Raw genomic sequence first — 17,247 nt, 5'->3', positions numbered from 1 at the left:
ATGGATAAAGTTTTTATTTGCCATTTTGCACATCGAATAAAATTTCAAATTTTGATTTGTTTACATTTTTATCTGTCAAAATGAGGTTTTTCGTTATAGCCAACTACTTTTTTGGAAATACCCAAACTATTGTGAATGAAAAAAAAGCGATGAACTGGCAATGCCTCTAGTTCAATATACAAGCTATGATAGCTTATGACAAGCCAGCATAATTATATTGGTCAAATAAAACACGCCTATTAATGACATTGCATTTGCAATATTCAAAATAAATATTTTTTGTAGACCATTATTGCATTTCTGCTCAGTTCAATTTATTGACCAGCAAGTAACGTGTCCAAAACTGGCAGGTTTTAATATTTGCTTGCTCACATAATCGCGGTCTCGTATAATGTGAGATAGTTTTTGGGTTATTTGATGGCACATGTCACACATAATAGGTCCCCCGATTTGTTTAGTGCCAAGAATTAGAGTGACGACAGACTACAAATAGTTTATTTATTTTGCTTCGCTTATTTTTTGCTGTGACATCGTTGTGTGGGAGGTGTACTTGACAAATGCGAGTACTTCAAAACATACATATGTCTGTACATCTGTGGGATTATAAGATATTCATCGAAGAGCAAATAGATATTATATTTCAGGGCTGATGGTATTTTTCTTGGTGTGAACCAAGTTATAATCCCCTGCACGATTCTCGTTGGAAATATGTTATACTTGAATGTATTTATTTATAACAAATTAAAAAAAAACATATAATACTCTTGGTAGTCTGGCATTTGGCTATCATATTTAAAATTACAATTTTAGAGCCACGATATTTTTTATGCCCTAGTATTTAACTCGACGGTATTTAAAAATATTTTTATTATCACAAATAGCAATCGAATCCAGGTTCAGTAATACACACCTACTTGCAGCGCACCATATGATTGTGATAACGGCAGAGAGAATATCAATTTTGAGATATGTTCTACAGTTCTATAATCCAATTTAACCAAACCCTGGTAGCACAGTGTTTAGACGTAAACTATAATTTATATTTAATTTAATTTATACTCGTATATTTGCAACTTTGTGCCATACTCGTGCGTATATTTGAACAATTTTCTCGAAATTTGGTACAGTTAAATTGTTTCGATCTGAAAGTAAATAGGATTACCAAAGACAAATAACTAATGTATGGATTTTTGTTTCCTTACATAACTTATATGCGGATACTCAGAATATTTTACTAAGTAATCTCGTTTTTTAGTCCAATTTAAACACTATTTTTTTCTTGTATAAAACATTTTATTAAAATTTCGGGGAAAGAGATTGATTCAACGCTCATGAAATGTTTGTTGTTTTTGCCGTCCTGATTTGAGGTAACGGTTCTCCTATCCAAAAAATAACACAATTTTTAACAAAAAAGCCTTACGATATAAGGTGTTAAAATTTATAATGGTAAAGCGGTTAAGTGTGAGGTTGGCTGCAAAAAAATCAATAAGGTCAGTTGTTGTCATCAAACGAAATTACTTAGTGAAAACCCCAATATTAAGCACTAGAGACTGACCGATTAATTTTATTAAGTTGATTTTAAACAAAAACAAGTAAAGAACACCTAAGTTCGTGTGTAACAGAACATTTTATACTCTCGCAATTTATTGATGCATTTTTATAAAGATAACATAATTCGACCCATAACTTCGGCATAAAGTTCAATAGAATAACGGAAATCATCATAAAAAGTATATGGGGACTGAGGTAATTCCTGAACCGATATCAATCGTTTTCACGTCCAAGATACAGTATATCGAAGACTATACGCTCACTTAATTTTATATTACCTATAATTGGGTATATGGGATCTGGGAAGTTATGACCCAATTTAAGCCATTTTTGGTACAGAGACAAACTGTTATAAGAAAAAAATTCGGAGGAAATGAATTATATTAAAATATATGAGAGATTTACCTATATTTTCGGTGAAAAATTACCCTTAGGCACTGAGTTCATCATGTTCGATATCAGGGGCCTTGAAAAGTCATGGTCCGATTTTGGCAATTTTTCCAAAAGTGATGTCACAGCTCAAATACGGTATTTGTGTAAAGTTTTATTCCGCTATCTTCATTGATTCCTAATGTATATATTATAAAGTGAAGGAGACAGATGGAATTCAAAATTGAGATATAGGGGAAGTAGGCGTGGTTGTGAACCGATTTCGCCCATATACCCGTGTCATCAGAGTTTCAAGAAAATATTACATACCGAATTTCATTGAAATCGGTCGAGTAGTTCCTGAGATATGGTTTTTGACCCATAAGTGGGCGAGGCCACTCCCATTTTCCATTTTGTAAAAAAATCTAAGTGCAGCTTCCAACTGCAATTTCTTATGTGAAATTTAGTGTTTCTGACGTTTTTCGTTAGTGAGTTAACCCACTTTTAGTAATTTTCAACCAAACCTTTGTATAGGAGGTGGGCGTGGTTATTATCCGATTTCAACTATTTTCGTGGTGTGTCGTGGGAACGGAAGAGAACCGATTGCAGGAAGTTTGGTTTATATAGCTTTATTGGTTTGCAAGATATATACAAATAATCAGTATGGGGCGGGGCCATGCCCACTACCCTGAACAAATTACATCCAAATATGCCCCTTCCTAGTGCGATCCTTTATTCCAAATTTTACTTCAATAGCTTAATGAATGCCTTATTTATGATACTTTATAGGTTTTTGGTTTTCGCCATTTTGTGGGCGTGGCAGTGGTCCGATTACGCCCATCTTCGGACTTAACCTTCTTATGGTGCCAAGAGATACGTCTTCCAAGTTTCATCAAGATATCTCAATTTTTACTCAAGTTACAGCTTGCACGGACGGACGGACGGACAGACTGACATCCGGATTTGAACTTTACTTATCACCCTGATCATTTTGATATATATAACCCTATATCTAACTCGTTTAGTTTTAGGACTTACAACCAACCGTTACGTGAACAATACTATAATACTCTCGTAGAAACTTTGTTGCGAGAGTATAAAAAATCAATTTATTTTCTAAATTTACCAGTTTGTGATCTATTACACAGGCCAACACTCAATTTGCTTCTTTGAATTTATCAACTGATTCTAGTTAATTTTCTTGCGCTGAAATCTGTCTATGTCTGTTTTCATGATATAGCATTTTTATACCCTCCACTTAACTTAATTGATAAATTCAAAGGAGCAAACATTTTTTTTAATTTTGTCGGACTGTGTTATTCTTCTATCAAATGTCACATAAATCACTTTTTTGATTTCTTTAAAGCTTAAAATATGAATTCTTGTGTTCACCTTATAAAACACAGAGCGTTTTATTCTGACTGTAATACATTAAAGGTGTTTCAACATAGTTAGAGCGATACGATTTATGTCAAATATGCACATTTTTGTTCTAAAATTTGATAATTTCATAATATTATATCCATTCTTATACATAGGAACCCTCGATGCTATTGTCAAAAAACTAAGATAGTCAATCCGTAAAAGTTTCTTTTTAAGCCCCACAGACAGGAACAAGTAGTAATTAATTGTTGCAAAGACCGGACTATAAGGTGGATTCAAAAGAACGTTTTGCGTAAACTCGTGTGAAAGCCTCGAAGTATGGCTCCATCACCAAAAATACCGATCGCACCTATGTACATATATAACGCGGAATACAAATTACTATAGTCATCGCTTTGAAAAATAATGGATTTCTTTTCACTAGACCTAAATATAAATATAGATATAATAAAAACAAATGTTGAACGTTTCTTTAATGTTTTTACAAAAAATGTTAAGTCATTGATTTTATCGAGTTCGACAAAGTGTAAACGTATTCGCTATCCCATCTATAACAATGTTTAAAGTAATTCTGTCCACATATGAAACAAAAGCAAAATTCTCTAAAAAGTATGTAATACCAATTTCAGTTTATATGTATGAATATTAATATGCACGAGTATGCAAGGAAGTAGTCATATATTCATGAACTTAAACTGTATTGTGCATATGTATATATGTATTTGCGTGCGTATGTAAACCAATGTAAATTCATCAACGATACTCATTCGGCTCGCCTGCATGTTCAAAGTACAGATATGCATCAATGACGTTTTCGCTGAAATTAAGCGTAAAATTTTGCAAGCACTTTCATATGCCGATCGTTGCTTTCAGTTTACATACGTGTACGTACGAACATATGTATATCAATTCGCCACTCGCCTGCATGGCAACGTTCACTTCTGTGTTGAGCACTTTTATTATATTTTTCGAAAACAATTACAAAAGCGCCTTGCTACAATGCATACTTGGCATATTTTCAAAATCAATTTTCAAGTTGAATGCATTAAAGCAGAAAACATACACAAAAGTGAGCTTTTACATATACATGCATACAAGCATACACGCGTATACATAAACAGAATTTTGAATTGGCGCGGGTAGATATTGGCGTCTTGCGGCGGCCATGTTGATTTGGCGACGTCTGTCAAATATTTTGCTTATGTTGCAATCTGTAAATAGTTGTAATTTATACAGCGTGGCTGTGTTGACATGCGAGATAGTCAGAATTTGACCATACCAACCAACACAAGTTAAGTCCAAATATTTTAAAAACAGTTGATCCTAGGAGGATGCATACGCATATTTCCATGTAACATCGTTTTGATTGTAATGCGTCTACTCTGTCTCTGTCTCTGCAATATAGGTACTCGTATGCATGCTTTTGGCATCAAAAATGATTTCGGAAACTGATATCTAAAGCGGGTATATTTATTGACCGTCTATACACGGTCTAAGTCGATTGCATGATCACCTTTAGCTTAATTATCATTAAACAAATTTAGAAAAGGACTTGATTTAAGCAGAATGAGAGAGAATTATATTCATATTAGTTTATCCTGTAGAGTGTTTGCCAAATTATTATTTATGCTAAAGATTTACTGATAACATGCCTGTCTTTATTATTATACTCCCGCAACAGAGTATAATAGTTTTTTTTTCAAATAAACTTCCTAAAACTTAACGAGTTAGATACGGAGTTATATATACATATATACCGAAATGGTCAGGATAACGAGTAAAGTGGAAATTCGGCTGTCTGGCTTTACGACTGAAACTTGGTACACGTGTCTCTTAGCACCATAAGAAGGTTGCTTTCGTAGATGGGCGAAATCGGTCCACTGCCACGCCCACAAAATGGTGAATCCTGAAAACATATAAAAAGCAGTAACTAGGCCATAAAGCTATGAAAGTAAAATTTGGTACAAAGGATCGCACAAAGGAGGGACATATTTGGATGTATTTTTAAACTCTCGCAACAAAGTTGCTACGAGAGTATAATAGTTTTGTTCACATAATGGTTGTTTGTAACACCTAAAAGTAGACGAGTTAGATATAGAGTCATATATACCAAAGTGATCCGAGTGACGAGTAGATTTAAAATCCGGATCTCTGTCCGCCTGTCCGTCTGTCCGTCTGTGCAAGCTGTAACTTGAGCAAGAATTAAGATATCTTAATGAAACTTGGAACACATGTTCCTTCGAATTAGGGATCGCACTAGAAAGGGGCATATTTTGGTGTATTTTTTTTGGGGAAGTGGGCGTGGCCCCGCCCACTTATCGGTTATTTATATATAGCTCGCAAACCAATAAAGCTATATAAACCAAACTTTCTGCAATCGGTTCTCTTACGTACCCCACCACACACCATGAAAATAGTTGAAATCGGATAATAACCACGCCCACCTCCCATACAAATGTCAGGTTGAAAATTAATAAAAGTGAGTTAACTCACTAACGAAAAACGACAGAAACACTAAATTTCACAGAAATAATAGTAGAAGGAAGCTGAACTCAGATTTTTTCACAATATGAAAAATGGGCGTGGCATCGCTCACTTATGGGTCAAAATCCATATCTCAGGAACTACTCGACAGATTTCAATGAAATTCAGTATATAATATTTTCTTTACACCCTGATAACACGGATAAAAATGGGCGAAATTGGTTCACAACCACGACTACTTTCCTTATAACTCAAATTTTAATTCCTTCCGATTCCTTCACTTTATCATGTATACATAAGGAACCAATGAAGATAGTGGAATAAAACTTTACACAAATAGTACATATCATCTATAATTTCACTTGTGAAAAAATTTTCGAAAACGGACTATAACTTTCCAAGGCCCCAGATATCGAACATGTTGAACTCAGCGCCTAAGGGTAAATTTTAACCGAAAATTTTGGTAAATCTCTCAGATAATTTAATGTAATTCAGAGGAAATTGTTTTCTTCTAATAGTGTTCTGTTAAAAAAATTATTAAAATTGGGTCATAACATCTCCTAGGTCCCATATACCTAATTATAGGTTTTTCAAAAATACGGTGGGCTTTATTCCGCATACACTATTTGTATATGTATTGGTTATGTGAGATATCTTAGCAAAATTAAGTGAGCGTATAGTTTTGGATATAGTGTACCCTGCTGGTGAAAATGAAAAAATTACCTCAGCCCTCATATAGTATATACGACTTTCGTTATTCTATTAAACTTTATGCCAAATTTATGGGTAAATTTTGTATGTTTGTAAGTTTCTTCAATAAATTGCGAGAGTATAAAATGTTCGGTTGAACCCGAACTTAGCCTTTCATTACTTGTTTTTTTTTTTTAATTTTGGTGTGGGTCCGCCCCCTAATAAGTTTTTTGTACATATCTCATAAACTAGTTGAATAAAACTCTATCGGGGGACAACAACGCCCACTTCCAATACAAAGGTTAAGTTAAAAACTACTACAAATGCTTTAATTCAGTATGGAAAAACAGCAGAAACTAAACTAAACTGACTTAAATTACATGGAAAAGATGTTACATCAGGGCTGAACTCAATTTGGTATACAAAATTTTAAATGGGCCGCCCACTTATGGGTTAAAAACCATATCTCCGAAACTATCTGCCGATTCGGTTCGTACTATTTCCTTGGCATCCCAATGCTCTATTTTGAAAATGGGAGGAATCGGTTTTCAACCGTGCCTATAATTTTGAAGTCCTTCTGAATCGTCAACTTTACACTATATAAGTTAAGCACTAGTGAAGATCAAAACTTTACTATACTTCTAGTGTGGTAATGCCCGTATACAAATTACCGAAATCAGACTATAACTTTTCAAGCCCCAGGTATCGAACATGTAGTCCTCAAAGCCTGTGGCTAATTTTTTATTGAAAATATCGGTAAATCTCTCAGATATTCTAAAGAAATACAAAGGAGATGTACATATTCCTTCTAACAGTGCGCGTCTGTGCCAAAAATGGGCAAAATTAAGCCAATAATTCTTCTAGCACTCATATACCTCATATTCGGATTTTCAAACTTCTGGTAGACTCGGTTAATATAATTTTTGATATAATGTAGCTTGGTGACAAAAATAGTTGAAATCGGTCAAGGAATTACCCCAGCCGTTATATATTAAATATAAATTTGTTATTCTTGAGTTTTATAATTGCGAGAGTATCAAATGTGCGATTTCACTCGAACTTAGCCCTTCCTTACTTGGTTTTATTCATTTCGTCGATTATATATTTTTAATGCGAATGCGAAAAAATCCGTTGAATGCGTATATATCGAACAACTTCATAAATGCGCTTTTGATTGCGTTGACAGCTGTGTACAAGGTGATACACATACACACGTTTTATATGCGAGTTTGAAAACGACCTAAATAATATGGACATCGATTTTAAATTTTTATAAGCAATGTACATAGAAAACCTCGAATTAAGAAACGGAAGGAAAAGTTAAACTGCCTACCTTGTTTATTAAAACTTCATTACCCCTAATATTTAAAAATTATTTTAAATATTTGATAAATATATAATTAATAATTTAATAACTATAATATTTCACAAAAATACTTACATTGTACCGAAGAAAACGGGCTTAGATAATTAAAACACACAAGATTGTAAGTAATATAATAACCAACATTATTCTTAAGAGTGAAAATTGAAAATTTGAAAATTTTCAACTTCTGTGCGTCTTCGAATCCGAGTTCGAATTTCGGAGCGTTGGTTGCGAAAACATGCGAAAGCTATGCAGCTCATCTCATAAGAACATGTGTATTCAACTCAACTGTCAAACGTTCGCAATCACATTCGCGAGCTATGTAGTTTCTGATTTATAGTGTGAAAAAGGAAGAAACCAATACTCACGTCCACCCTCATGCAAGGGTTTTATATAATACTAGCAGTCCGCTTCGGCTTCAGCTTCACATGTATGTACTTTGCCGTTTCTTGCGTGGGTTCATTTTAAAAAGTAAAATGAGGAAAATTCGAACATGAAATTAATATGTATAATATATTTGCAATGCGTTAAAACTTGATTAGTAATATATTATTAATATATATATATATATATATTGTATATATTATTATTATAATATTTTGTTCTTCAAGCCGCTGCACACGCTCTGAACTTCACTCTCAAGCTCGTACTTGGGAGGTTTTGAAATTTTGTTCACCAAGCAGATGCGAGCGTTCGCTACTCTACACTCTGGCAGGCGATTGCGATGCGAAGAGAATGACTTGAAAGACGATTTTCAGTTTCAGATTAAAATTTTCCATCACGGAGTCTTTTTGATACCCTCACCTGGGAACTATTTCCAAAAAGTTGAGATTCTAGCAATAAATATAGCCTATGTTACTCGGGGTGTATGTAGCTTTCCAATGGTGAAAGAATTTTTGATTTTTGAAATCGGCACAGTAGTTTTTGAGTTTATTCATTACAAACATACATACAAATCTTTCCTCTTTACAATAGTAGTATAGATATCCTAAAAGTACGAATAATATCAGAATAGAATTTAACTTTAACATTGTACAGCGGGTAATCAGTATAAAAATTGGACAATAAGTCTGGAATCGCCCAATTTTAAACGAATGTCGCTACTAAGGTTTAAAACTCAGTGTAATTGAAGTTAAGGCCGTTTAAGATCAAACAAATGTGGTATTACGATTTTTAACAAACTTTAGTTGAAGCTTGATTCGCATTGACAATAAAATTGTCAAGATTTGACAGATAAATCAACAGCTGATACCTTTTTTAAACAAACCTTTGAAGCAATACATTTCAGTTATTGCTTAAGAAAGTGTGAATAAATATTAAAATTGAAATAAGTCTCGATTTATATTAAAACGACGAAGTTATACTTCGTGATCAATCGAATCCATAGGAACTTCCAAACACCAAGTATGCCAATGTTATAGTGTATTTGTTGCAGATTTATGAGTTATTTTTCTTTAAATAAGTAAGCCCTTGGTATTTTACTAAATGAGATAAAAAAAATTTCCACAAACGTGTGCGAAGAAAGGCAAATGATGCGCCACTCTCCATTTTTATCGATAGACTTATTTTATCAATAGACTGCGTTTTAAGGAAGTTTTAAATATTTTTTTTAATATTTTGGGACAGCGTATAAGAGCGGAATGACTGAAGAACAACAGATAATAGTTTTTAGCTTTTAAATTATCTACAACCGCTAGATAGCAGTTATCGGTTTTTGCTATTACCGTCTAAGTAATTAGACGACCAATTTGTGTCAAAAATGCATACATACAAACGAATACCAAATTTCATATTTTTCTGGTAACAATACCAGCATTTTTTGTAGTATTTCACTAAACACAGCTAAAAATAGGTAAGAAGCCTAGGAAAGAGCGAAGATGATTTTTTCAGACTTGCGTAGAAATAACGCCAAAAAATATCAGAAGCTCAAGAAATTATACTTAATGGCCGAAAAATTAAATTGCGTGAGTTAGCCAATCCTTAATGTCAAAGTAACGTCTCAAATCAAATTTCCACTTTCTCAAACACTAACAGCAGGTTTTACCAATTTGTTTCAGTAAACATTAAGTAGTATTTAATTTTAAATTTTATTTAACTTTGTACTTAAGTTTCACGAGTTTTATACACAATTGACATACAAAAAATTAAAGACAGGACTGTTATTGGAAAGTAATTTATAATATAACAAAAAAAAATGGGAAAAATATGCATTTTCTCCACAAAAAAACATAAGTAGTTTCAATGTATATTAAAAGCCGGTCACATACGGTCATCAAAATACTGCGATACATGACTCTGGCGTTTTGAAAAATAAAATTGTGGACAATTTTTTATTTTACATTCTATTTATTTATTTTTGAAAAGTCATTTTTACAAAATATTTTGAAATAAATAAACAAATTTTAGGCAATTTGTATGGTCTTACAAAGAATCAGTTTTATCAATAGAGTACACCTGTGTAATAACCTATAGTGCTAATGGCAAATAAAAGGTTGGGAATGAAATCTATAAAGTACATACATGTTTTAAAGAAATATTCGTAAAAAGCTTTTTCTTGTTCCAAACAGATTGCCACTATAAAATTTTTGAACTTTCACCTATTTCATTATTAATTAAAATGTGTATGGCAGAATCACATAAATTTAAAAAATTTGGCATTCAATCGAAAAACCACCTCTACCAGCATATGTCAGCGTACTTACAAGCAGAAACATACATATGTATGTACATGTGTATATATAATTTTGTATATAAATTTCAGTCATAAGTCATCTGTTTTTTTTTTTTAAGTGAATGTAAACAGATATGTACATGTGTTCATAAGCCAATGTATGAATATTGAAATGAAGCGAAAAAATATATATTTTTTAAGTACAATCATAAAACTTTATAGCAATATGGTATAGTGATTTAATAAATACTATGGATTTAATTAACTTTACTGAGAGTGTCCAAAATGTTAATATCCATCATAAAATAGCGTTGATCGCTCACATTTGGTGCTACTAAGAGTAGCATGTGTTTGCCTTTAGCTAAAATAACAACAACAAATTCTACCGAACTTTTTCTAATGGAAGCATCGACTGTCACTTGCAACGAGTGACACTGACACTGCGAACTTCAGCAGCAGGGAAATTGGAAAAACGCCTACGGAAAGGATTACTTGTTAGAATAATGGCGCCCCTACAGTCGACAATGAAAATAATTTCTGTTGACAAGATTTGAATTGGCGACACGGGGCTCATGTTATTTACAGCTTATTGTTTTAGGAGGTGTTATTGTTGGCTAATTTATGATACAAGTTATTATTAATATGTCATCGAAATTAGCATAAATTTTCACAATCGGACATTTTGTCACATGCGGTGTTAGTTGTTGTTTACATTATTCGTTAATACCATGTGCACTTCATGGGGTAATTGATGACATTTCGAACACAGTTTTTATATTCAGCTGAATGCGTCAGCAGCCTTTCATTGGAGTGATGAAGCTCCTAACGTATTGTTTATTTAATTTTATGAAAATGCTTAAACAGCTTTGCTGCTGAAGGACTTTCTTCGTACCTACATAGAGAAAAGTGAAATATCTTGGTGTAAATGCTTGTCAAAACAATGACAAAAACACATGCATGACGTCGAAGTATATCTGCCGTAAGCTCGGCATTAAGTTTGTGGTTGACACTTTAATGCTCCTGCAATTAAGAAAATAATGCAGTGGACAAGCTCAACAAGATTTTGGAAATTATCATTCGAGGAAAATAAGATTATGTGTATTAAAAAAACAGAATACAACTACATTAAAAGCGTCTGCTAAAAAAATTAAAGGCAGAATATGTACAAAGTTGATTTAAAAGTATTTGTACTCATCTGTACCATATATAAGACTCATGAGTGATGTAAAGCACTTTGTTTGAAACACCATACGTATATTGAGAAAATAAAAATTGGCCGATAAGTTTAGTATGATAGTCGAACAAAAAATTATTTACTAGTTATGTTTTCTGTCCTCATTAACTAATACAACATTGTATTTTGTATTATTCTGTATAATAATTTTAGAATATAAATATAAAAAATGTTAGAAGCAAACTTACAGCCAGATATGAAAGTTACCATAATTTATGAAACATATTCTACATAACTTAATAATACACATATATGTCTGATTAAATCACATTATGTGGCTCTACTGAACTACAAGTTTTTTCACCCTTCTTTCTGAACACTTTGTCTTCGGCATTTGAAATATTAAGATGGCAAATATCTGACATCCGCTTTTTTGCTCTTTATTCAATGCTTTATAAAAAGTGTTATAGTGATCGGATTTAGTTCAAATGCTCCGTTTCGTTCGATAATCTGTTTCCATCTAGACGGTAACTTCATTATACCCACGGACAGCCACTTTTCACATGCCTCTTTTGAGTTCAACTTTACAACATCAAGGGCGTTCGCCATGGACGGGAACAGGTGGTAATCACTTGGCGCTATGTCCGGGCTATATGGTGGATGCGATAAAACCTCCCATCCTAGCTCCCGTAGCTACTGACGAGTCATCAACGAATTGTGTGGTCTAGCGTTTTTATACTCTCGCAACAAAGTGAAAGACGAATCTTGGTACAAAGATTCCTTGTGAAGGTTGCTTTTGAAGTTGGGCGAAATCGGTCCACTGCCACGCCCTCAAAATGGCGTAAACCGACAACACATAAAGTTTCATAACTAAGCTATAAATAAAGTTATAAAAGCAATGATTGATAAAAAGGACGCTCTAGGAAGAGGGCGGGGCCACGCCCACAATTGTATTGTGTACATATATCTCTCAAACCAATAAAGCTATACAAACAAAACTTTTTGCAGCCGTTTCCCTTACGTATCCCTTCATACCCCATGAAAATAGCGAAAATCGGATAGTAACCACGCCCTCTTCCCATACAAAGTTTATGATGAAAATTACTAAAAGTGCGTTAACTCACTAACTAAAAAATAGCAGAAGGAAGCTGTACTCAAATTTTTTTACAAAATGAAAATGGAAATTTCTAGTTTAACCTATCCGTCAAAATTACGGGTCTCGAGTCTGTAAATCTAGTGTTAATTATTCAAAATACTATAAGATTATTCAAATCAGGCTTTTGTTAAGTTCAAAAACAACAAGATGTATTGCTCTAATCACCCAAATAATAACGCTAAAGGGGGATTGCAATAATTGTTCGAGATAAAATTCACCACTTCGAAGAAATTAATACAAGCGATCCAGAATTCCAAACTACGACTATATTGGTTGATTCTGGGATTGGAAAAATACATATTACCGCAATATATAGCTCACCTAAACATAGTATTAAATATGATTTATATACTGAGCTTATTCTAAAGCATCATGGAAAATTCATTATGGGTGATGACTTTAAAGCAAACACTCGCATTGGTGTTCAAGAGCCACGATATCAAAGGGTAGGGATCTCCTTAAAGCCGCTACGGCCAATGGATGTGGCTTCGTGTCTACTGGTACACCGACTTACTGACCTACCGATACAAGAGAAATCGAGCTACCACCATATCTCTCTAATAAACATACGGATTGGTATTTTAAAGACATACCTGGCAAACTTATTGATAATACAGAAAATATAACAACACCTGATATTCTGGAAGATGAAATCTATGAATTTACGAAAGTTATTCCAGAATCTGCATGGAAAAGCACTTCTGTTTTAAAGCAAAAAATCTTTTATACTAAAACCCCTGCGCACATTTTGGATCTCATAAGGAAATATAGAAAAATGCGAAAAAAATGCAAAACACACGATTTCTCCAATATAAAAAAGAGCTGAACAATTTAACTAAGCTTCTCAGTAGCAAAATAAAACAAATTAGAAATCGAAACAAAAGTTGCTAAGAGAGTATTATAGTTTTGTTCACATAACGGTTGTTTGTAAGTCCTAAAACTAAATGAGTTAGATATAGGGTTATATGAAGAGTGGAGTTCAAATCTGGATGTCCGTCTGTCCGTCCGTCCGCGCAAACTATAACTTGAGTAAAAATTAAGATATCTTGATGAAACTTGGAACACGTGTTCCTTGGCACCATAAGAAGGTTATGTTCGAAGATGGGCGGAATTGGACCACTGCCACGCAAACACATAAAGAGCTTTAACTAAGCCATAAATTAAGCTATGAAAGCGAAATTTGGTATGAAGGATCGCACTATGAAGGGGTATATTTAGACGTGAATTTTTGGCGTGGCCCCGCCCCCTGCTAAGTTTTTTGTATATATTTCGTAAACTACTAAAGCTGTATCAACGAAACTCTGAGGAGTCGTTTTTTCAGGCATATTCTTATATAGTCCACAAATGCAGAAAATCAGATTATAAGCACGCCCACCTCCCATACAAAGGTTATGTTGAAAACTACAAAATATGCTTTAATTCAGTAAGGAAAACCACCAGAAACCTTAAATTTCATTATAAAGATGGTACAGAAGAGCTGCACTCAAAATGGTATACAAAATTATAAATGGTTGTGGTTCCGCACACTTATGTGTAAAAAACCATATCTCCGAAACTACTCGACCAATTTCAATGAAACTTGGTTTGTAATAGTTTCCTTGCATCCCAATGATATGTTGTGAAAATAGGCCAAATCGGTTCACAACCACGCCTACTTTCCATATACCAGAACTTTGAAAACGATTTAAATTGTTTACTTGACAATATATAAAGTAAGCACTAGTGAAGATATCGGAACAGAGCTTTGCACAAATACCACACACACACTATAAAACTTAAAAACACTTCTAAAAAAAACCATACATTTTCGAGGCCCCTTATATTGAACATAAGACCTCAGTGCTTCTAATACTTTTTTACCTAAAATGTATGTAAGTCCCTCAGATATTTTGAAGAAATTCGGAGGGAATATCTTTCTTTTAATAATATGTATCTGGGCCTGAAATACGTGAAATCGGGAAACTTCACCTAAGTCCCATATACTTAATATTACGGTTTTCAAACCTTCAATGGCCTTTATACCATATATATGACGAATATGTGGGTCAAATTGTGTGTTTTATTAATGAAATTAAATGAATAAATTGCGAGAGTATAAAATGTTCGATTACATCCGAACTTAGCCCTTCCTTACTTGCTCAAATCTCTTTTTATATATTATATTTTATATTTTTCGAATGGGTATTGAAGCACATTAAACATGAAGTCATTTGTTGTGATAAGGATAATTTTATATATTTTTAAAATATAAAGACACATATTGTGACAAAACTATACTAGTTAGGCATATGCTGTCGCGACATTTTTTGTAGATAATTATATGAGCAGCAAATGTGTACTACATTATTTTGTTCTATAATCAATAGTTTTACAACGCCGCGACTTAAGAAGGTTTTTTGGAAATTTTAATATAGCCTATATTCACCACAGATAGTGTAGCTTTCCATTCGTGTTCCACGATACCTTACCGCAGCTAGAAGCAATGCAATATGTAAGCGAAATTCAACTAACAACAAATAAAGTAGTGGAAAATATCATCAAAATTAGATTAAAACCTAAACAAGCTCCCGTCTTGATAACAAGTGATGTGCTAAAACATCTAATACCCAGAGCATTAACAAAGCTTACATCGATAATAAACGGTTGCTTAAATCGTAGATACGTCCCAATGTCATGGAAGGTATCCGAAATCATTATGGGACAAAAACCTGGAAGAAGTGCACATGAAGCCTCGTCATATCGTCCAATCTCATTTTTGCCTATTTTGTCTAAGCTACTCGAAGCTGTCATTATCAGAAGACTTGAGAACATAATTGAAGAAAAAGGTATCAAACTAATTCATCAATTCGGTTTTAGAATTCCTCATTCCACAATCGATCAAGTACATCGCATTACAAACATAATAGAAGATGCAATGGAAAACAATTTATTTGCACAGCTGTCTTTCTAGACGTATCTCAGACATTCCATAGATTGTGGTACCATTGTTTACTTTATAAATTAAGACTTTTCTTACCACAATATCTAACTAATTAACTTGCCTTTTACTTGAGCAACCGCTACTTCAGATTCAATCGGGAGCAGTCATATACCACCTTACAACCAATAAAAACAGGTGTACCCTATTGTTATTCACAAAGCAACATTGAAATACTAGAAATAACAGGCGTATACTAAAGCGAACAACGTTCCATGATCTAATATGAAATAAAAGCATTTTACGTAATATTTGGCTTCCTACAAGCACTTATATTGTATTTACATATATTTTAAAATTAGAAAGAAATTGCTTGTTAATACAATTTTGTTTTGCTTTACTAGTTGCAATGATATGAAATGTAAAATTGTATCTAATTACGTTTCAATAAAAAAACAAAAATAACAAGTAAGGAACACCTAAGTTCGGGTGCAACCGAACATTTTATACTCTCGCAATTTTTTGAAAAACAAAAATCGTCATATATAGATATGAGGGTTGAGAGACTACACGCTCACATACTAACCAATACATGTATGCGGAATAAAGCCCACCGAATTTTTGAAAAACCTAAAATTAGGTATATGAAGATGTTATGACCCGATTTTAATATTTTTTGGAACAGAGACACACTATTAGAAGAAAACAATTTCCTCATATTTTCGGTTAAAATTTAGCCTTAAGCGATGAGTTTAACTTGTTCGATATCTGGGGCCTTGAAAATTTCTTCCGCTTTCTTCATTGGTTCCCTATGTATACATTATAATGTTAAGGAATCAGATGGAATTCAAAATTGAGTTATAAGGAAAGTAGTCGTGATTGTGAACCGATTTCGCCCATTTCCGTGTTATCAGGGTGTCAAGAAAATATTATGTACCGAATTTCATTGAAATCTATCGAGTAGTTCCTGAGATATGGTTTTTGACCATAAGTGGGCGATGCCACGCTCATTTTTCATTTTGTAAAAAAATCTGAGTGAATCTTCTTTCTGCTATTGCTTCTGTCAAATTTAGATGTTCTGACATTTTTCATTAGGGAGTTAACGCACTTTTAGTAATTTTCAACCTAACCTTTGTATGGGAGGTGGGCGTGGTTATTATCCGATTTCAAATATTTTCATGGTTTGTAGGGATGCAAACATCGTAAAATGAAACATCGATGGTTCGATGTATCGATGTATTCTATTTCACACTCATCCGAAGATTCCGTTGTATCAACGCGATTCTTTGAATTTTTAATGAAACAAAAAACAAGTATTTCTTTTAGCCATAGTATCTTTAAAATGCAGTAATTTGAATCTCTGATCTAACACAGTAGCATACGCCAGAATTAAATTGTATAAATAAATCATAAAAGTAACCGCAGTACTGTCCAAGCGCACTTTCCCTTAACGACTTTTCTGTATTTTACAAAAATCTAATTCCAA

At 33.3% G+C, this 17,247-nt stretch overlaps 1 protein-coding gene across 5 annotated transcripts in view; it reads left to right on the top strand.

Moving 5' to 3' along the window:
* The window catches only part of LOC105217134 (innexin shaking-B), a 269,087-nt gene that overhangs the window by 235,252 nt on the left and 16,588 nt on the right, over positions 1–17,247 (top strand). The window lies entirely within an intron of this gene.

Source organism: Zeugodacus cucurbitae, chromosome 5 (assembly GCF_028554725.1).
Source record: "Zeugodacus cucurbitae isolate PBARC_wt_2022May chromosome 5, idZeuCucr1.2, whole genome shotgun sequence".
In the NCBI taxonomy this organism is placed as follows: Eukaryota; Metazoa; Arthropoda; class Insecta; order Diptera; family Tephritidae; genus Zeugodacus; species Zeugodacus cucurbitae.
The sequence above is the reverse complement of the archived record's forward strand: the minus strand, read 5'-3'. Positions and strand labels throughout refer to the sequence as shown.